Raw genomic sequence first — 9,570 nt, forward strand, 5'->3', positions numbered from 1 at the left:
TATTATATTTGTACATAAATATATATTATTTAATTTATTTTTAATATATACTATATACATATAATTAATTTAATAATTGATTTTTTAATGCACATATAATAAAACTGAGTATTTATACGTGAGAGGATAGAGAAACGGCCTCCACATAGCATATCTGACTTTGCCTTTGCTTTTGGGTTGAGATTTAGATGAGATCAATTTGTGATCACAAAATGCGCCATACAGCTAAATCCCAACGAGGCTGCTTAGTTGGCTTATATTTGTTGTGCAATTTGGATCTTATTTGGAAAATATTTTAATGATCGCATAAGTCCCTAATCATTCTAGGAAATAAAAGATACAATGACATTTTAGATACTTTTAAGGCCAGTCCACTCAAATAATTATCATCACTATATATTATTCTACAACTAATAATGTTTTGATGTAAAAAATAAATTTGTTAATTATTCTAATCATATTATTTATCAATCATATATAATTAATATTTATATGATATTTATATTAATAATTATAAATTCTCAATTATATATAATTAACACGTGTGTATTAATTATATATATATCAATTATTATAATTTCTATAATTAATTTCGAGTGACTAAAGATTAGTGATTTTTTTTATCATTTATAAGTTTAAATTTTAAAGGCAAAGTATTCTATTTAATTTTTTAATTTGTTATACTTTTTTAATTATTTCATAAAATAAGAATATAATGTATTTTTTGTTTTTCATTGAAATTGATAATTTTAAAGTAAAATTTACAATTTTTTATGATCTTTTATTGATGTAATCATTCACTTTTTTTATATAATTTTATGATTGTTCTTACATAAATTTAATTTTTCATCTAATCTTATAGCAAGATTATCTTTTACTATAAGCTTTTACAATGCACTACATCTATCAAATACCACTACAAAAGAAATGAAAAAATAACGTTCGTGATCATACTTGCTACAGATTAGCAGATATTCTTGGTGTGAACAAGAGCGGGAGCTGTAACACCCTAATATCCATATCTTTATACTCGAGTTATAAGTCAATGATAATAAAGTGGTACGACTCAAGGTGAATTTATAATACTTATATATATTTGAAAGAATTTACTAAATGAGAAGCCTGAAAAGAGTAAAAGAAAATTGCGAGCATATGTACACGTAACGAAGAAAGGATAAAGCGCGATCAGAAGGCTAAATGTGAAATAAAACAGTAAAGGAGGAATAGAATAAAGACAATATATACTTATATATAAACATAGTATAATAGCCACTAGTTACGACTTGCAAAGTTTAGGCCGGTTAGGGTTACAGAATTGAAAATCAGTTGACAACAACATTTCCTATCTTTTCCAAAATATACATCAAAGCCTCTATAGACAAGTTTTCCAAAATGATAAATACACATATAAGTTTTCAAGATAAATACAGAGAGATTCTAAGCAAAAATAAAATAGGAGTCCAATGATCTTTGCCATCTTTCAGATGAATCACAGCTCACTGCTGAGCTCCAAGACCTGCATCTGAAAAATAAGAGATATATACGGAATAAGAACCCTCGACCCATGGATTCCCAGTACGGTAAAAGTGCCAAATAAATACAATGCACTATAATAGAAACTCACTAAGCATCCTAAACTTCCTTTCATCAAATATTCATCTTAAGTTCTCACTAATCCATAAATAGGTAACTGTCATAAGAAAATACTAGATCTATTTCATCTTTCTCATATTTTCTAACTTTCCAACTCTCCAACATAACAGAACTAGAACTATAAACAGAACCAACACTAGCTATTTAACTCAGTAATTCTATATCAATACCTCATATCTTCACCTGGAACAAGTGAAATCACTTCACTGCGTCTATCCAGGAAATTCAAATCATCTTATTCAATATTCATCATTGCTAATGAATCATCTCATCATTTCATTTCAACAAGGACGCCCTCAGCGTCAACCAACACCAACATGAGGGACATCTCGATTGTTCAAACAAAACTAATGCAGACAAGTAAGACAAATAGCACATAATCACATAGTATGGTATATACCATTAGGAAAACTAATACAAATAAGCAAACACAAACAAATCAAACATATGCAAATGATGTATGCCTACCCTATGGCTGATGATATCATCTGTCGGTTATATAGCCAACCCGACATATCCTGGTAACTAACCATTGGACAGTCCCTGCGAGCGCGCATCCCCAAACTCAAAATCATAAATCATTCAAAGAAATCCGAAACTGAGATAATTTTACAAATCTCAACTCATTCTCGAATGGAAGAAAGTGGGGGCTAACCACTGCATCTACCCCAGGAGACTTGAATCAAACCCGGAGCAAGCAGACCAATTCTACTGCATTTATCTAGGTAGGTGTATTAAAATCAGAATCAAGCTTAGATAACAATCTCATAACCATTATCATCCTCATCATCAATCTCATAATTCATCATCATTCTCATTGTTAATCTCATAATTATCATCATTATTCTCATTAGTAATTTCATAATCATCATCATTTTCACTTAACATCTTGTTCATTTCTCACAATTTTACTAACTCAACTTATTTGACTTTATTCTTAACTCTTCCATCTTTAATTTCACCAGCTATAAACTCGTATTGAAGTTTATAAAGGTTTAAGAGGTTAAACAAATGGTTAAAAGACTTAAAAACACACTTTTGTCAAATTCTAAGGGTTGTGCGTATGCATGCATGGGGCTCGCGTACGGATGGTTGAAATTTTGGGTGTCGCGTATGCGAGTACTTGTTCGCGTACGTGAGTATTGAAGATAGGAGCTTTTCCTTGCGTCGCGTACACGGGACCACTGGACAGCGCCCAATGTCCACGTTGCGTGGCACCTCTGCATACGCAAGTGTTGCAGAATTGCCAAATAGCTGTTAAGTGTAAAAATCAGTTTTTGAACCCAATTTTTAAACTTTCATATCTTTTGGTACAAAATTCAATTTTCAACCAATTTTGAACCGTTGAAAAGATCAATAACTGAATTTTCATAAAAATCCAAATTTAAAAGTTTTCCAATTTTAGGGACCGAGTTATGGCTCGGCGAAATTGACCAAAAATCTATTTTACCAAAAATGCACATTTACCAATCCTTCCAATTGTTCACAAACTAAATTCATTTTTCTCAACAATTTTACCACCAACCAACCTATTTCATATTTTTACACTCAATCAAATCTAAACCTATTCCAATTACACAATTCAACTCAAATTCCATTAATTTCACATCTCAATCCTCAATTTCCAATTTTCTAGCAATCATACCTACTTTCCACTCATTCATTATCATATTTTCATTCAATTACATACATCATCGCACAATTCAATCATCACTTACCGTCTTTACCTTTCTCCGGTCTCCGACCCAAATTCTCGGCCTCCAACCCAAATTCACAAATTCAATACATATTCCACAAACCAAATAATCATTATCCACTTCATCAAATTTACACAATTCTCAACCAATCATTAATTTTCACAACATATCAACTATACATATCAATACCAACCAATTATATAATCCAAACCTAATTCTAGGGGCATCTAGCCTAAGAATTCTCATCACACCACACGGTATTTAAATGAAACTTAAACCGTACTTTAGTGACAATAAGACCAAACTCTCAACATGAAATCCACTAAAACCAAGTCCTAACTTCACCTCTGCCAAGCTCAAACACCACCAATGCTCAGTTCAATGCCTCAAGTACTCAATCTACACTCATTTCACCTAGCATGCACAATATTCAAACTCTAGAGTTTCTTAAAACTTCATAAATAAAGGAAAAAAGTGTTTCTTATCTTTACCCACTGAAATTGGTTGATGAAACTCACCAATAGCTCATATTAGAATATTCCCAAACAACCAAAATCACAAGATTTTGTCAAAACACAAACCAAAACACGAATTTAGAGAGAAAAATGAAAATGAGTAGAGGACAACGAGATACTCACTACAATACTTAGATAGAATCAAAGAGGGTAAGAAGAGTGACGCGTGGCCATAAATAGCTCGTCTATCGGAGCTCCGAATCAAAAGTTATGAAAGTTTGAAGGTGAAACTAGGGTTAGGTTTTCTCCTCTCTTCTCTCTTCTCTCAATTTCGGCCCTCACTCACTAAATGGGAAAGAATGATGCTCAAATCTCATTAAATATAGGTATATATATGGGGCTTGGTCCCACTTGAATCCGGTTCACTTGATTTAGTCCATTGACGTAACTTTGAGCCAAAACCTTTAAAATTAGCGCTTTAATTCGTATTCTAATTATTTCACTTTTCAAATTTATAAATTTTAACTTCTTAACTTGTTCACTCATAAATTAATTTTCTCACTCACAGTACTGGACAGATTTAGACTTGGTTTGGTAAAACTTTTCGAAGAGGTGCTTGTGCTTTTTAAAAGCTCAAGCTCCCCATTTTGTGTGTGGTAAATAAAAAAGATCATGTGCTTATGCTTGCAGCTTTTAAAAGATCGAAGTACTTTTAAAAGCACCTAAGATAGAGCTTTTCAAAGTTGACTTGTGTTTTTCAAAATTTAAAAGTCTAATATAACCTCATATGTTAACTAACTTTCAAATTTAATACTTGCATTTATGTCTATATTATTTTTAAATTTTAAAAGCTATTTTACTAAACGCAATTATTGTTACTTGTGTTTATTGAAAGTTATTTTTAATTTGATTACCAAACATAATTGCTACAACTTTTAAAAAAAAAAATATCTTTTAAAAGTTAGCTTTTATAAGCTTCTTTTGAAAAGTAAAAGTTTTATCAAACTAAGCCTTAAGCCAATACAGCTGGCTAGAATACCAGTATGCATTTTTACACATATTTTCGCAGAAAATTATATTTTCTCACTCGGAAAAATTTGCTGAATCCAATTATCATCGTTAAATTTTCAAATTCCTAAGTCTTGATTTTTGACCCGTCCTAGTGCATTCTAACAATTTCAATTTAATGATTAATTACCATATTAAATCCTTTTATAATTTTTTCGGATCTTACAGGAGCAGAGGCGCAAAACAAATTTCCAATCGTGAATCCTTGTCGCCGTGTAGCATCGCCCGTCAGTACCAGTTGTGTCGCACTTTCCCCTGCTAATAGGTCCACCACTGATCTGCTCTCTCCTCCCTCTTGTCTCATTTCTAGATATGCCCATATTCTTGATTCAGATTATTGGCATATAAAAAAAATTTCCCTTTTAATTTAGTTTCAGATTTCAATTTGGTTCACATTATACTTTTTCTTTTTGATTTGGTTTCAATGTACTCTTTTATTTTGATTTTGACAAAAAGGAGTGAAGTAAAATCTTGATTTGCAAAACGCACCGGTGCCTCTGTAAAGTGTTGCCGCCACAACGTTAGGCATGTTCTTCTTCTCTTTTAATATGCATAAGTCAAAATAATGTAAATTAATGTAGTTTGCTAATAATTTTCAGAATAAAAGTAAAGAACTGAATCAAGAAGTTTTTTATCCTTGAATTTGGTTAATAATCTGTTCACGTATAACAAGTTCATCAGAAACTATATATAAACTAATAAATTTAGCTTTTGTAGTTCTGAACGCAAGAATACTACTATGTTGATATTGTATGTAAAAGATTTTGCTGATAAAATTAAAATAATCAATGTTATTGGCATTAGTTATCAGAATCTGTTTTTTGAGAATTGGACAAGAACAGATGATTTTAATTGATTAATTTAGTCTTAATCCTTTTATCTTCTTTGTCTTCTTTCTTTGTTGTGCCTAGTATATTCTCTTACTTCTCTTAAGTGTCTGGTGTATCGGTGTCATATAAAGAAGTTTCAGCTATTTTACTATTAAATGACATAAGAAATTGTTCTGTTATTCCACTTTTAAGTTTTCGCATGGTGTAAAGCACGTACATTGCTTCACATGTAGGGTAACAACTCTTTCGAGGTTTTCTTAATTCAGATATTGTGATTAAGTTTTTCATGTGCAAGTTGGTTATGTTTGATTTCTATTTGCATTTTTGTTTTAGGGTTTATATGTACCATTTGTCATGTTAACTATTTTTAGATTGGATTCATTGTTATGTAGCTAAGTTCAGAAAAAAAATAATAGAGCAGCCTAGGTTGCCTAGCATGTGAAAGAATGTTTTCACTCGTATTAGTATTGAAGGCAAGTATGCTTACAACAACAACAACAAAATCTTGTCCCATTAGGTGGAGTCGGTTACATTGATCAAACGACATCATTGAGTTCTATCATGTATCATGTCTACAGAGAGACCATTTATATGTAGATCTCGTTTGACCACCTCATGGATGATGTTTCTAGGTTTTCTTTTGCCTTTTACTCTTTGTCCATCTTCCATCTCATCCACCTTTTTGACTGGATACTCGGTCGGTCTTCTTCTCACATGTCCAAACCAGCTGAGACTCGATTCTACCATCTTTTCCACAATAGGTGGTACTCAAACTCTTTCTTTTATATCTTCGTTCCTTATTCTATCCAACTGCGTATGACCACTCATCCATCTTAACATCTTCATCTTTGCCACACTTAACTTATGTTCGTGCTCTTCTTTGGCTGCCCAACACTTGTACCATAAAGCATAACCGGTCTGATGGCAGTGCGATAGAATTTACCTTTAAGTTTTAAAGACACATTTTTGTCACATATAAAATCAGACACACTCTGCTATTTTGACCAATCTAATTGGATTCTATGATTTACATCATATTCAATCTCTCCATTATCCTATATGATGTACCCAAGATATTTAAAACTTTTAACTTTTCGTATGATGTTTTTTCCAATCTTTACTTCTGTATTAGAATTTTTTCTTTGACGACCGAACTTACATTTCATATATTCCATCTTGCTACGGGTTATGCGCAAATCATACACTTCTATAGTTTCTCTTCATAAATCAAACTTCTTATTTAGGTCCTCCCTTGACTCTCCCATAAGAACGATATCATCGGCAAAAAACATGTACCATAGCACAGGCTATTAGATATGCTCTATGAGTACATCTAATATAAGACTAATATGAAAATGTATGGATTTAAGGATGATCTCTGATGTAATCCTATACCAATAGAAAATTCCTCTGTCACGCTACCTTGAGTCTCCACACTAGTTGTAGCTCCATTATACATGTCTTTAATTGCACGAATATATGCGATCCTTACCCTCTTTATCTAACAGATCTTCTATCTATTTCTACTTAACCATAGTTTATCTTTATGCTTCTTTTTTCTTTAATTTTTCATGATTCTCTTTCTCCTTTGGTTTGATATATGTATTGATCAATGAAGGGAATTCATGCATGCAATGAATTATAGTCCAGTAATGTATGTCTCTTTCATTTGTTTATGCCACTGTTGATCAGGAGAATTTAGCCTCTTGTTTACATTATTGGTTTGTGCTTATTGATAATAATTTGTTTATATCATCTTTCCTATTTGTTATTTAAAGAAGAATAGCTTCCTCATAGAATTCATATTTCTTGATTTGGATTCTAGACTTTTCTACACGCAAGACCTTGAAGAGGTTATATATCTCAAGGAACCTGGTCTCTTTAATGATGAAGCTTCTTTACTGATGTGAACATACATATAGTTGCATCTTAGACTCAGCATATAATCTTATTCTTATTAAAGCTTTTCTGAAAATCTGCAAGCCTATTTTATCTGTTTTGACATAATAATTCAGGATTATATGATATCAGAAGGTAACTTTGGAATCCAAACCGCAAGTAATTAATTTCTGGTAATATTATGAGTATTTATATGGAATTGTTGCAAATTATAAATCTCTTATTCATTCTACTCTGGCAATGTTCATTTGGTTCGGGTGGCAGGGCCCTCAATATTACTTTGTTTTGTGGCTTGTAAATTAAGGGAAAAAAAATTTAGTGAGGCAGCTAATTAAGGACTCCTCCCTTTTTTGCTATATCAAATTATGTTATCGACTTAGTTATTAGTAGTTATTAGAATATATAATAACAATGGCACTGCAGTGTAACTTTTTTCTGAGTTTGCGTGAGAGACTGCAATATGAGATTCTATTTGATGGTGGGTGTGTGTCATGGCAAGATATATATGCATATAGTCTCTCTAGCTTATAACACAGAACCCTCTTCATGCATATGTGAAATTGATGTGTTTAAAGATTCGATCTCACATGCTAATTTCATCATTCCAGCCTAGAGAGTCTTGTTTTTTAGTGTATTACGTAATGAAAGCTAGGGGGCAGTAGGATAAACTGTTAAGTTTGTTATACTCACATATATCTTTTGATGTATATTTCTGCAATTTGGATCCAACTGAAAGAGTTGATTTTTAGCAACATCTTCCATTACTTCTAATAAAGACATTTGGTGCATCAGCCAGCCAAATGCAATATTGGGATGGATGTATATAAATTGTTTGTAATCTATCTCCAACATGACAAACCTTATATACCTGTATATATTATATAAGTTATATACCTCATATTTAATTTGTATTTTTCTGATGGCTTTACTATTACACCTTTTTCGATATTAATTTTGTATATTATGCAGATATGTTTTGAAATTCCTTTTATCGTTGAAGTGGATATTGCAGCACGGGAGAAATTGGATTATGAACTGTCCGTATTGAATTTTGCAGCAGTTTAAAAATCGCCACTATGCTTCATTCTTTTTGTAATGTACTAACTCAAGTTGTATTTGTTAAAAAATGAATTTTCAAATAATAGTTTAGCTACTTTAAATATAATAAAATTTTGTAGACAAATAAATTATAAGAATATTAGAATGAGTTTATATAAATCATGTTAAATACTATTCTTAAAAATTTATTATTATCCTATCCTTAGGTAGAATAGCTTTAACAAAAAGTCTTTTAATGTTAGATGTGGATCATCAAAAATATAATCTACAGTAATATTTTTGAAATACTTAAAATAGGTAAAATTAATTTTTTTAGAAGAAGCTTGAGTTTTGATTGAATAATTACTTTCAAAGAGTTTTATACACTAAATTTAAATTCTATTGCTTCCATACTTTTTATGTTTGTCAGTAAATTTTTTTTAAGAAATATATAATGAGATTGAATTTTTTTAATTTAGATTATTTTTTAAAGAATTATATCAACATTTGGAGATACAATTTTAAAAACTAGTACCATGTTTAAAATTTTTTCTTTTAAATTTTTTATAAAAAATATTTTTCTAATATATTATAATTTTTTTCATAAATTATCACCCTTTTAGTGCATCAAAGCAATTCCACTAATAGGAATAAAAATCAATTTAGTTTTTCAATGTGGTTATTCTATGCCTTGTGAAATTACATGTATAGCAAATGATGAAACTTATTTAACAAAAGTATGGGCTGAATTTTGTTAAAAATTTTAAATATTCAAGCTGATGATATTATTTCAATTAGTTATCATTATGACAATAACTGTATTTTATATGTGTCTAAGGTCTAAATTTAAATAGCTTAAATATTATATAAATAATTTAGTTCTAATATTAAAATTTGGTTAGATTAATTTTAGAAAAAATTAAATGACTA

Source organism: Arachis duranensis, chromosome 8 (genome assembly GCF_000817695.3).
Source record: "Arachis duranensis cultivar V14167 chromosome 8, aradu.V14167.gnm2.J7QH, whole genome shotgun sequence".
Taxonomy (NCBI): Eukaryota; Viridiplantae; Streptophyta; class Magnoliopsida; order Fabales; family Fabaceae; genus Arachis; species Arachis duranensis.